We start from the raw sequence: 13475 nt of genomic DNA on the forward strand, positions 1-13475 counted from the left end.
AATCTCCATTACTGAAAGTAGTTAATCTTGGGCTTACTCTGATACAGTGTTTTGTTTTTAATTGTCTCTTCCGCTGAGCAATAGTGGATTTGGGCAGCAGAGAGCGCCTCTCTATTGGCTCCCAACAGCAGCAGTGGGAAATTCATCTGCCCCATCAGTGCATCAGTGGAAGGTAGCGAAGAGGAGGAGGAAGCCGGCAGGAGGCGGGGAGTGTGAATGGATGGGACTCGCCGTGTGCGTGGAGTGTGGCACAGAAGGTTACTATGCCGAGCAGGCAGCAGCCTCTTCTCCTCCTGGACTTTTCAGCACGACTTCCTCTGAAGCGGCTCCTCATTTTAGCAAGAAGTCTCATTGTGAAGAAGCGCCCGCTTTTAATAAGGAGCGCGTTTTTTTTGTCCTTTCAAACTGACCGGTGATGCGCTCAGACGCTCTGCGGACAGACAATAAGTAGGAGCGATCACATCACAACAAAAGAAATACGGTAAGAATGGTTTCATTTGTACGGGAACATTGCCGCTTAGAACCGTTTGTTTTTTTTTTCTGGAATAATCTAATGTAAACACAGTGTGAGGGGACCTGTAACAGGCTTTCTGGCAGCCACATCGTTTGTTTTGTTTGTCTTGGATTGTCAGTATGTGCTCATGTGACACCTGACAAGATGTTTGCTCTTCACCATACTCCAAGCTTGTAAATTAAACACTTCATCAACTCTTTGAAAAACTACATTGTGTGGCAAAAGTTTAAAAACACAAATCTTATGACTGTGACTATGACTGGATCCTATGACTGTGCAACCCGCCTGCGTTTTCCGTGACTACTACTGACCCAGTGTCAGCTGGGTGCTGAACTGTTGACATGTCAACATGAGTGACTTGCTAGTGTGTTTATGACGTTGTCAATGATTAGTGTGTCCCAGTCAGTAACAATTGTGGTGCGCCGTCAGGTCAGCATAAAACTGAACTCGTGAACATTTTTTTTTTTAAATGTAAAAGTCTTAAAGTACTCTGTGGTCAGCCGGTCATTCTCCTGTGTGTGAATATCCTGTTTCCTGGCCAAAACAAACAATGGTTATCCAAGCACGTGATATCCTGTATGGGTCTCATATGAGTGTATTGTGTAAGTGTGTGGATGGTGAAAAACAAAAATACTTTAAACTGAGCCTCTATATATAAGAAAAGAAGTCAAGGCAAGAGTTTCTCTTCTCTTAAAGTGGAATTCATTTGTGATGATACAGCTCTGGCATGAGGAAACCCAGTGACAGGAAGTGTGTGAGTGATACAGAACAAAGGCACGGGGCTGCTTTGTATAGGTGACTATATTGAAATTGTGCCTCATGAGTGCAACATGTGCTGCCTGTCTTTCTCTTTTGACTCACATACAGAGGCAAACTGCAAAGGCAGCGCTGCTTTGTGTTGACTTTTAGTCTAGGATGTTCAGCTGCTTTTAATGGGGTCAGCGCTTCTGGTTCAATAAAGCTATTAACCGTCGCAGAATATTCCAACGCTTGCCTCAGCACATAGGAGTCATTTGCCCATCAGAGTCCATTAACAGCCTTAACCACAGGGCCGGTTTTGAAAGGGTAAACAGTAATAAACACCGCGTCAAGTCCACCTGTGCAGTGTGACCTAAGCTGCTGACGTGTTCTCACCTCTCCTCAATGAACCTGCTTTGTGTTAAAAGTTGCTCATCAGCATTTTTTTCTTTCCCACGCATCTAATCATGCATAGGTTGGAATGATAACATTTGTCAGTTAGACTATGTGATACAGTCACCATGCAGGTTCATGCAACCCAGCGCTTTCAGCAAGCAGAAATCCTGCCAGACTGGTCTGAGAGATGATGTCTTCCACACTGGGAGATCAAACTTACTATCAAAGAGTGCCATGTGACATGATGATGTAAACAGCAGTTCTTCCAAATTTTATACAGAAGTATAAAGTTTGCTTGCTCCTTTAGCAAAAGCGGACATCAGGTATTTCAAGGGCACGAGATTCAGACAAAATATCATAAAACTAACTTAAAGTATGTAAAAGCGACATATTTAACAGAGCAGGTGTCATCTTAATCTTAACTAGTATCATTTGAGCACCAACAAAAATCTGCATTAGTGCATTAGTACTGTATTGACATGACATTTTTTAACACTTCAGAGGTACAGAAGGCATTCTTCACTCACTGTAACTAAACGTGTGTAAATCCAATGCTTAGATAGCATTAGCTAGCATAGTTTTACTGAAATGTTTAGATGCTGCCCGCCATTTACAATTTGTAGCTACCAATTTGTGGTAGGTAGCATCAGTTTACAGAAACTCTAGCATAATCTCTGTGTTTATGCTAACTTTGTTTTCTCCCTCTGTTAAAAGCAACAAATCACAGAAGAGTCTCTTGTGTGACTTGTGTTCAGATATTTCTTTTAAATTTAAGGAAGCTTGAACTCGTGGCCTTAAAATGCATTGTTTTTGTGCATCTCCTCATTTCCTTTAATTGCTACTGCATGAGGGACTTCTGGAGTCTCAATGACTGCATTAACGGGAAATAAGTGAAACTGAATTCTTCATTTGTAAAACGAGAGTTAGCTTTGCAGAAATTCCAAACATAAAATACATGTTGCCCTTTGATCATCTGACAGTATTCAAGTGTTGGGTCAAAAAGATTTCTCATAACTAAAGCAAAAAATGTTTGTTGATTAGACCTCTCGGAGTGCTTGAGGCCTAATTAAAAGGTCAGACGCTGGAGTGTTTTTCAGTTCTGTGTTTGTGGGTCATCAGTAATCTATATTCACAGTGGAAATCTATTCAGATCACCAGACCCCAGGACATCTGAATGAAGAGGTCATGCGGACGTTTAGTGAAAATATTTAGTCCTAAATGTTTTATCACTAATGTGTCAGTCCTCCAGTGTTTGCAGTAAATGACTCTAGTTCTTTCCATAACATAATCACTGAAAAGTTGTGTCAACAGGAATCTGTTCCTCATTGGTAGTGAAACAGCTACGCAGTGTGCAGACATCTCTTTTCCTTTCAGAAAGGACATCCTGAGTAAAACAAAGAGTCTGGACCACAGTTTCGCATTCAAAGCACAGACACTGGGAAATTTCCCACTTTAATTGCCAGTTTCAAAATTTGCAGTACCAAAAATGCCACATGTGTACAGTGATAGTTTTCGCTTGGTTGCTGAGGGATGCGGTCCTTTAATGCGGTGTGCTCATACTCTGTTTGTGTGTTTATTTCCCTTCAGAATAAAGCAGAAAACACTTGCATCAACCTTGGAGAGTGGATCTGAGCTGGGTTTGGTATTCCTCTGGGAGTCTGTTTCCATATCATTTAAATAAAAGAGACCGCATTAAAACAAGCTCCAATCTGTTTAAGGGCAGGCCCTTCCCAGTTTGTGGACAAATTCCCCCCCAAAATGCATCATTCAAGACCACCTCCTTATGAATTATTTAAAGGATGGACACAAGGTTATATTCACGGGTTACCCACGCGTATCAGTGGCTACTGAACCAGGGACAGGCACAGAATAAAAGGGTAACATTTGTGGTAAAATAAATCACAGTTTCAACTGTGCATGGCTATACCAACATAAGTGTGTTCAAATTGGGCGAAACAGGCAGTTGGCGACCGTCTTGATAAGAAAGCTGGTCCACTTCAGAAGACTTTTGCACAGTATAGCACAGCCCACCTTTTTTTAAATCTTTATTAGATTTTGCTATATAATGTTGTTGTTTTGTTTTTTTACACACAGCTAATGTATATACACTCCACTCCCAGTTCAAACTCCCAGTTAAGTCCAAAAACTAGCTGTGATGCATTACATTCAAACTCCTGCATTCTGGGTGACACCGCTGTCCTGTCAGTTTTTCTACTTCCTCATTTGACAAATGTTTATCTGGAGCATAACCCTGCAGGCTGTACGGGAGCCCAGTGAGTTAACAAATGACAACAAGGGGTCCCAACAAAGTATCAGTATCTAAAGAGATAAGGTGACAAGGTGCTGTTAATTAGGCATCTGAAATGTTGCAGTATCACTAAAGTGTCAGTGAATACAAGCCAAAAATCCCATCTTGCAATTTGTCTACTTGTATCACCAAAAGTGTTATTAATTCATTTTTATGGTTATATTTCTGCACCTTTAAGGGTCATGAAAGGATTCTGCTCAGGATCTAAGGTTGTCCACTCCACTGTTTGGTGTCACAGTCCAGTGCTTTATTCATCCACCGTCAGCCTCATCCTCTTCCTTCTAACATTTCTTTGGTACATGCTTTGTTTATCCAAAGAAAGTCATTGCCTGTGACCATAATCCAGCCAGCGATAATGTTTGCCAACCTTGTGTAATTCGGAGAATAACTGAGGGTGTACAGATAACAGAAGAAGCAGTTTCAGTAATACTTGTTTCTATTGCTGCAAAACCCTGTCGTGGAATTATTATTATTATTTTTACTATGATTCCAACAGCAAGCGGGTCAGTAATGTTCCCATTTATTCCAGAGGATAAACAGTAAAACCCACATAAATGTGTTCGGGAATAACCGGTGTCCTTAATAAAGCTTCCGGGGAAATGCATAAGCTAGAGCGGACTCACTCATTTTATCACAAATGTGGGAAATTATGAAGCAGTGGATACCAGTTTTTTGACATCATCTGATTATTTTTAAAGAAAAAGCTTTGTTTTAATTTGAGCCAGATACAAACGCATACACTCAAAGTAATGATTCTTCATCCTAATTTTAAAATGCAAAATGCAACTGAAATATATAAAAATCAAAGATTTATTCAAATAATTAATAATGAAAGAAAATCTGAATGTATACCAATTAAGTACATTTAATTTGACCTGATTGTACTTGTGTAATGAAATTAGTTAAAGTCAGATATTAATTATTATTATTAATTTATTTTGAGTGTATAGACCAGGGATGTCAACCACATACAGCCACTCTGATCTTAACTACATGTTAAATGAGTAAAATTGCAGAAACAAGTCACAATAGTTGATTCCACAGACTGTAGGAAAGTCTGTGCAATGAACTATCAGGACTTTTTAATAAAATATAACGTTTTTGTTCATTTATCTTTTATTTAATTACTTTGGTGGAGTATGAATGGTAATGGGGGTGAACAGTCTTTATCAACAGGAAAAGTTTTTATCGGGCCAATTCTGGCCCCCAGGCCTTATGTTTGACACCCCTGGTATAGACAGACACAGGCATTTGAATGTCACGTTGGTATCAGGATAGGCAAATAACCATTTTTAAACAATGTCTCTCCAACCACTTACATTTCCTGGTTTTCCCAACTGTCTGTATTCATAAGACTTCTTGAATCATAACACTGTGTACTGCTGCTCAGGTGTGCAGTTGAGATGTGGATCTTCTAGCAGACCTGAGCAGAGGAGCGCCTTCCTCCTCCCAGTTTCAGCCACATCCTCGGGCATTTAAGGGAACCTTGAACCCAACAGCTCGGTGCACAGTTCCGCTCCAGAAGTGAACACCCCCGTTTCTGTTCTTCCTCCTGCTCCTCATCATCGCCTGTTTTTCCGACTAGAATATAATTGCTGTGAGGCTGAGAAAATGAAAATAACAACAAAGCAAAGCCCTCCACCACCTTTCTTTCTATCTGTGCTGCTGCTGTCGGCTTGCCCGGGAGGTTTTTTTTTGGAGACATGGAGGGGAGTGACTCTCCCTGAAATGATGCCGCTTGTGCACCTCTCTCTATCTATTCAACAATCCCTCTCCTGTAATCATTCCCCATTTCTCTGTATTTCACTCCTGAATACACACTACACCCAGATTACACATTAGGAGAGCTGCGAGGTGGTGATGTAAAGGCGGGTGCTTAAAAGCCTGAATGCTCAGAATGAGAGTCCCTGCCCAGCAAATGTGTGTAAGGTAAAGGCGGAGGGATGGACGGAAAGGGCCTGAGTTGCTATTATTATCCTCTCAGGCACAAATGGAGAGGCACATGGTGGTGGAGCTGGAAAGAAAAAAGCAACCGTGCTTCCCAAGCAGACATACCCCACAGCTTCATACCCACAATGATCAATACTCCTCAGCTCTTAAAACCCCATGTGAGTGTTTCACACATTTACTGCCAGAAGGGTTAGAGGCATGTTAAAGACACACACTGGAGACTTCTGTGAATATGTGATGCCCTCATAACTCCTCACAAAGTAATTTCCTGCTGAATTGGCTTGATTTTTTTTTTCAAATCATATCTCTATAAATTAATTTTGTGTGGGTCTGTGGCCGTACAGAGTGTATATATTGATTGGCTGGACACTGCAGGTGCTCGCTCACTAGAGCGTAGCATTCATCATTAATAGAGGGGTTACCTGAGCTTCCTCTTGTACTGGGTTAATAGTGGAAAGCAACGCCCCCGCTCCAGCTAATACACATGCAGACACTAGCTGCTCACAGTTCGCGTCCCCCGCAGTTTAGAAAGACAGAAATCATCCAGCTGCGGTCACCTTCACCATGGCAGCTTGGGATGAGGGGAGGAACTGGAGGAGTTGGGGGCAAAGGGGGTGGGGGGGGTGGGTTAGAGGGATCTGCGGGAAGTAATTATCACCTGCCCTGTGGACCGAAAACGAGCATCCTGCTGGTTCACTCAGACAGATCAGACTGAGCTCTCAGACATGGATGAGCGTCTGCATTTTAGCTCTAACATGCAGGAAAGATTTAGGAGTGTGACACAATGACAAGGAAACTGCGTCATAGGGGGAAAACCTGTAATTCAATAGAAAAATACGACTTTGATCTAGAGGGTTTTTTATTTTCAAGGTTGCATTGTGTTCCTAAGTGGCCTGTGTACTGGGTTTGTACAACGTGAGAGTACCCTTTAACCTACTTCATACTATTGTATCAGCCGTGTGCTTACTAAGCACTTCACAAAAGTGTGCTAAGCAACAAGTTGCAGAATCAGACCTGGACTAGAAATAAATGATGTCAGGACAACATTTGATGACACTCTTCACTGGACTTGGATGGAAAGCTGATATGGGGGTTGTGTGCAGGGCACAGTCATAACAGGTGTCGAGCACACCGGGAAGAAAGATGACACTCGGTGTCCTCAGGGGCAGGCGGTGGTTGTCATAGTGGCGAAGATGATCAGTGGTTTAAAATTTGTGTGGTTACATTTAAATGGTTTTCCAGAATGGACTTCTGAATATCATCAAAATTAATCACATTACATTTTAGGCATGCCAGAAGTACCAGACATTTGGTTGTTTGTGGTAGTACCAGTAGAACTGCATGAGTCTCGATATCAAACCAAAATTTATCCCATGTACTTAATAATTGTAAAAAAAAAAAAAAAAAAAGTAGATGGGGTACTGTACTCTACTGTAGCATTAGCAATTTTAGCATCATTAAGCTAGCTTATGCATTTAATGTTAGTCATTACAAACATTTTAGCGTATGGACTGTAGCAGCTAGGGGCAACACTAGCTGTCAATATGGTAAAGTGTATTTCTAGATAACATAAGCTGGATAATACTTTGGATTTTGTTGAATACTGGACTGAAACTTTGTTAAAAAAATTTGTTAAAAAGATCTAGATTCCCGTCTTTTAGGCATTTCGTTAGACTAAAGTGTTTCCTGCCTTAAACAATGATTTGGATATTGCCATTTGTGAATTGGTTGTCAACCTCTGGCTCCAGATCACACCTGACTCTTTCTTATCAACTTGTTGGGGCAGAGCTGTAGAGGTGGGAATCACCATACATCCCACGATACGATATTATCACAATACTTAACGCACGATACGATATTATTGCAATTTTTTAAAATATTTTGCAATATTCAGATTCTGTACATAAAGGTAAACTTTATCAATATTCATTTTATCTAATATCAAAGTCTCACTCTCAGTCTTTCTCTCATTTCAGTCAGTTTTATTGTCGACAAACTTGAACGGTTTGTATTACAGTCTAGTCCAACTTAACTGAATGCAACCATCTGGTACAATTATAGCTATTCTGAACTATGCAATTTATGAAAACTATGCAGCCCATTCAGCAACTGAAGAACTTGAAAGTAAATTAAAACAAAATATAATTTTACATTAAATAAAAAAGTTTTAAACTTAATTAAAATAAAACATGTCTTAAATTAAAATAAGTAAACTGTCATGTTTATTGCTGCCAAAAAACAAGTTAAACACATTTGGACAGTGAAGGAATGTCAGGATTCTTGCTCAGAAAAAGGAGCTGATCAACATGCTCTGAAGTCAGTTCCAGTCCACAAAAACTTTTTTTGTAACAAAATATCGATTTCTGCTGTCCCTGTATCGATACATTATTAGCAAACAAATTATCACGATACTACACAGTATCGATTTTTTCCCCCACCCCTACAGAGCTGTCAGTGCAGCTACTTTAGTTGCATCTTCCACATGTTGGTTTTCCTGTGCTAGCGAGCACCATTCTTCTTCTTCAGTTGTACAAGGAAATACTAGAACACTTGTAGGCATATGCAGAGGTTAAAGTGGGATTTGGCAGGTGGAAGAAATCTAAAATTGGGTGTAGAAGGAAAATAATTAGTTAGAAATAAATCGTATAATAATAGATTTTGCTTTTTATACAGCCGACTGAGTTCAACAAGATATAAACAGAAGATTTAAATTTCTAGTTTAAAAAATTTCACTTGCAGTCCTCACCTTTGGAAATCTCTCATCTTCCTCTCTTGTCCTGTGCTTCTCTCTCAGTCACACTTTAACATTCTACCACGTAGAAAAACGTTGCTCCGTTTACATTTGCTGCTCTTCTGTTCTACTAGCATATTGCTAAAGTACTGTTACCGCAACTTTACATCTGCCCCTTGAATGCATCACAGTGACGATGAGGGAAAAGGGAGGTTTTGATGTAAGATGTAAGCAGACTATGTCCTTATTTTACGAGTAAATATCACCATGGCATCAGATGGAAAGGCATGAGAAATTAACTCATTTGACAGTATGAATTAACCTGGCCATCACATTTAATTGCTCATTAACTGAAGGTGTCAGAATGTCATTCCAGGCCTGTTTAACCTCTGGCCGTATGCAGCTTCCTTCAGTTCCAGAAGAATTGCTTCCCTGGTAGATACGCTGCAATAAAAGACAAACAAAAAAAACAATATTAATAATATACCACTGTGTTTTCAGAATTTTGGTATTGAAAAGTATTGTGCTATTTATTCAGGTAACAACCCTGATTTCATGTCATAAAGAAAAAAATGCAAACATTTGCAACATTTTCTGCCTTTATTACTTTTATCAATATTATTATTACAACTCACAAGTTATTTCAATTCAAAAGGTGACTGGGCACCAATAATTTGCACTTTGCTGACAACTTTTGCATGTTGTCTTTATCATTTTCAGTCAAGCCACAAAATTAGAGTTCAGAAAGACTCAGATCCTGTTAATATTTCTGCTTTGATGCCCTTCGTGTTGTTTTCTTCTTGCTTCTTGCTCGCTGGCCACAAAAACGGTTACATGTCATACTTAATGGTCTCTCTGGTTTTAGCTCAGTTTAGGCCTCCGTCTGCTTCACTCACTTCGTCTGATGTTTTTTGCTGTTGTTGGCATCTTGGTCAGTCTGTCATTCTGTTCTGTGGGTCTCTCTGAGTCTTTTTGGCAAAGTTGTTTTTTGGAAGCTGCAAATACACAAAAGGAGAGCAGCAAGTGAGGACTTTCAAGCTGTAAAAGCAAAACGATGAACTTAAGAAATTCTCAAATTTAACACAGAGGCAGGTGGTTTGTTTGTTTTATGACCTCTTTTTTTTTTTTAAACCAAAGAGTCATTTAAACCAGTTTCAAAATGCAAATATGGATTGGTTCAGCTTTGTGCTTTGCAATGCAGCCTAGTGGACTATATTTTTCAGCTACTGCCTCATCTCTCTTCCTAATCTCAATTTTTGGATGCTTGTGTGTTTCTTTACCACAAGAACTGGGTTCTTTGTCTGTGCTTTGAGCACTTTTTCTGTCTTCATGGCAACTCTTAAGAATATTTACAGTTAAAATTTTAATTTGCTCTCATGTGGTGTGTTTTCAAGTCAATAAAATATTGAAAAGCAATGAGACATGTTTTCCATCTGCTGTGTAGCAGCTGTTTCAGAATTTGTGACCATATAAACAGTAAAAGTATTGAATTAGACATACTTGCAGCAGTAAAGCAGGAACAGATGCCCTGTTTTTTTATATTTAGGCTCTTTGCACTACAAACTCCATGCACATATAAATCCCCATTTGACTCGCAATGAACTCAACTCCACTTCAAATCAAGGCACCTCATGAAATTGCTCTGACAATGCCAGCACCTTTGGGAGCTCTCAGCCCGCTGAGAGCGCTTGTATTCATACGACAGGATAAAAATAGAGGTATTCTACCATATTGGTGGCTTAATACTGACAGTAAAGTATTCCCATAAGACCTCCCATAAGTCTTTACTTTAAAGTGATGTCTCCGTGAGTCTCACGGGTTCTGCAGTGTGCCTGCGCAGGACAGGGGGGTAGACATGTGCACTTCACAGCTGCACATCTGTTGTGGTTTCTCAGACATGTGTTATATGGGCAGATAAGGCCATATCACTGATCTGATTATCTAGTCACTAAATTGGATTGGGAATGATAAGCCAGAGGGACTCACATGCACAGATGCAGATATAATCTGCCAGGTCTCTACTAATCGCGAACCGTGGCCACAAAATGGATTTAGACACTTCAGAACGGAAATGTTTTGATTTAACAGATGGGAACGGGAAGACTCAAAGGAATTTCTAGTGTCGATAATTTTATGTGTGTTAAGGGCACAATTTCTGTTATCAGATGAAAACCTGCCAATACATCAGAGTATCAGATCACTTACCCGGGGTGAAAATCAGATTAAGAAGCAACATTAGGAATCAAATTGAACATCCACAAATAATGTAACCACAGATACTAAGAGTAGCATTAATGCAGGCAGGCTCAGCCACAGTACCAGCAGATCACATCTGCTGACATAATTCTAATAAATTCCTCTGGGAAATTTCTTATATAGGGCACCGACAGCTGCTGTACCTCTGCAAGCTGCTTGGCAACCCACCTTCTCCTTGCAACCTAGCTCTCCCTGTTATGCTGTATCCAGCTTAGTCAGTGTGCTGGGTCTCAGATATAAATGACTGTGGAGCAAAGATTGAAATGCATTTTTCAGCCAGCTGGTCAGCTGTTTTAAATATTTGCAAATAATTGTCTGTAAAGTGTATGAAATTTGTATGAATTGTGTCATAATTTTCCCAGAGCCATCTTTTTAAATTGTCCAAAAGTAACTGATTGACAGCTGACTAACAGCTGTATTTCTCTTTAAATTCACTCGTGACTTCTGATTTCGTAGGGTTCCAAAGCATCATATTTCAGTTTTTTGTATTTGCAAAACAGTTCTTAGTGTTTCAGATCATAATACAGATTTAGATCATAATACCCTCTCAATAACTTCACCCCGTGCATGGCCTCAAGGCTCATTACAGACTGATAGTGTCTCCTCCCCTCCCCCCGCCCTCTGCTCCATCCCTCTTTGTTTCACTGGGATGCCTGTGGTGATGTGCACAGTGGCCATTCATGTTTTTCGTCACTTGGATATGATATTGAAAACTTCTGACACTGGCTCTTTATGCTTCTTCTAAGAAATGCCTGGGCAAATCTGTGCACCCGCAGTCCCTTGAGGCAACATTTTGTTGTGGCAGTCAGTGTTGGGCTGTTGACTCATATCGTGGCCTCTAGGCCCCCTGCACCCTTCCCCCAGCTCCTGACCTCCTCCTCTTCATAGCATCTGGGTTATTCACACACATGGTTTGTCATGGCCTGTGGCCTCCAGCGTGCCCCTAAGGGCCATCCTGTACAGCAAGAGGAGCTGGCCCCAAATCCCTAGTCACAACCCAAAAGCCGATAGGTGCATGGTGGCAGCCTGAAGCCCCGGGCCCTTGCCTTTTTCTTTTTCCACCCCCCACACTGCCCAAACACACACAAACACACACACACACACGCAAAGCTTTTCTGTCTCACCAATGATTGCCAAATGGAGCTCTATCACACAGTGTTAATTGGCTGTAATTAAGATGTCTTGTGGTTTCTTAAACAGATGCGGTGACAATTTCAGTCAAGATGCATAATCGTAATCTATCACTTACGCTGCCTTGGTTGTCAAATCTGAAAGCTTTTGTCTTTAAAGGATTAGTTCTTTCTGATTTATTGATTTCAAAGCATGTGTCAGGGGGAGGTTAACAACAGTGAGAACACACAAGATGCATAACATCTGATATTCAGCATAGCCATGCTTGCACTATTAAAGCCCTTTAAAAAGTAGGACATAGACTATGCATGACCAAAGATGGCCTTTTTAATGTTTTATGTTCCACATTTGTTCATCTGTAATGTATTATTACAAATCATGCTCTGATCGGGTGTCATGATCTCAGACAGCTGTGTCCACCTGCTAAATTTCTAACTACAACTGACAGTCGGGAAGCGTGATAAGTGTGTGTGGGTAGGGTCCTGTGAGGAGACGGTACTGTAAGTGAGAGTGCCGACCTGCGTGCGTTTGTGTGTGTGTCAAGCGTACTGTCCAAAATGTCTTCCATTCAGAGTGTCAGCTGCAGTCTCTGTATGTGGCAAAGCTCGTCAGCTGCAGGCGTGTGTGGGTGACAGCTGTTTCCCTGCCCTGCTCCGGCTCTGTTCTGTTCACCGGGAGGCCTACCCCGTTTAGACTATTAATCTACCACTTACTGTACACGGTAATTGCCATCCCATGTTGAAAAGAGCCCCAGGACAAGAAACCGTGATGATCTTGGCAGCGTGGCTCCTCCTGTCATGCCCTGCCTTGTATTCTCTACAGATTCAAGCCTATTAACACGAAGCTTCAGGGATAGAATTTGGCTAAATTGTAACAACTTGCCTGTCTGTACTCTTATTACATTTTCAATCCACATGTCACAAGTGAAATAAGAGCTTTATGTGAGGAGAAATGGTGTGACATTGGCAAAAAAAAAAAAAAAAAAAGCATGAGGAAAACCCTCCAGACAGAATAATTTACCACAAAAGGATTGCCTCCATTTGCCCCCAAGGGTTGTCTGACACCCTGTTACCCCATCTGCTGGCAATAAAGGTGCATTGCAGCGTCCGCAACAATGATCGTATTCTGTCCGAGGTGAAGTACAACAGCAGCTGGAAAAGAATGAGCCTTTAAGTGAGCACAGCCTTGTGAAAGCACATGACTAATTCTGAGTGACACAAAAGTGACATCAGAGGGGGTGACGGACCATGCTGTGACCTCATGGTATTTACGGCTGCTGTGACAGTGGACGATAAGAGGGAATACAGGTGATAAATTCTCTCTGTGAAAGCATTTTATTTAGCTGTCGAGTAATCACTTTACCTTGAAATGAGTGGACAAATTTGTACTTGCAAGCTTGTTTTGTGTGAGATTTCAGAAGTTAGAATGAGTGTGTCACTATGATCACCAGG

At 40.8% G+C, this 13475-nt stretch overlaps 1 protein-coding gene across 1 annotated transcript in view; it reads left to right on the forward strand.

The window, feature by feature from the left end:
• Window positions 1-203: 203 nt before the first annotated feature.
• Window positions 204-13475, forward strand: part of frmd4ba (FERM domain containing 4Ba) — a 44909-nt gene continuing 31637 nt past the window's right edge. Inside the window, exon 1 of the mRNA XM_084927573.1 lies at window positions 204-481. The gene's annotated coding sequence lies outside the window, so the exon portion shown is untranslated. The remainder of the gene's footprint in view (window positions 482-13475) is intronic.

This window comes from Perissodus microlepis, chromosome 5 (assembly GCF_051167445.1).
Source record: "Perissodus microlepis isolate ML-2025 ecotype Zambia chromosome 5, ASM5116744v1, whole genome shotgun sequence".
Classification (NCBI taxonomy): Eukaryota; Metazoa; Chordata; class Actinopteri; order Cichliformes; family Cichlidae; genus Perissodus; species Perissodus microlepis.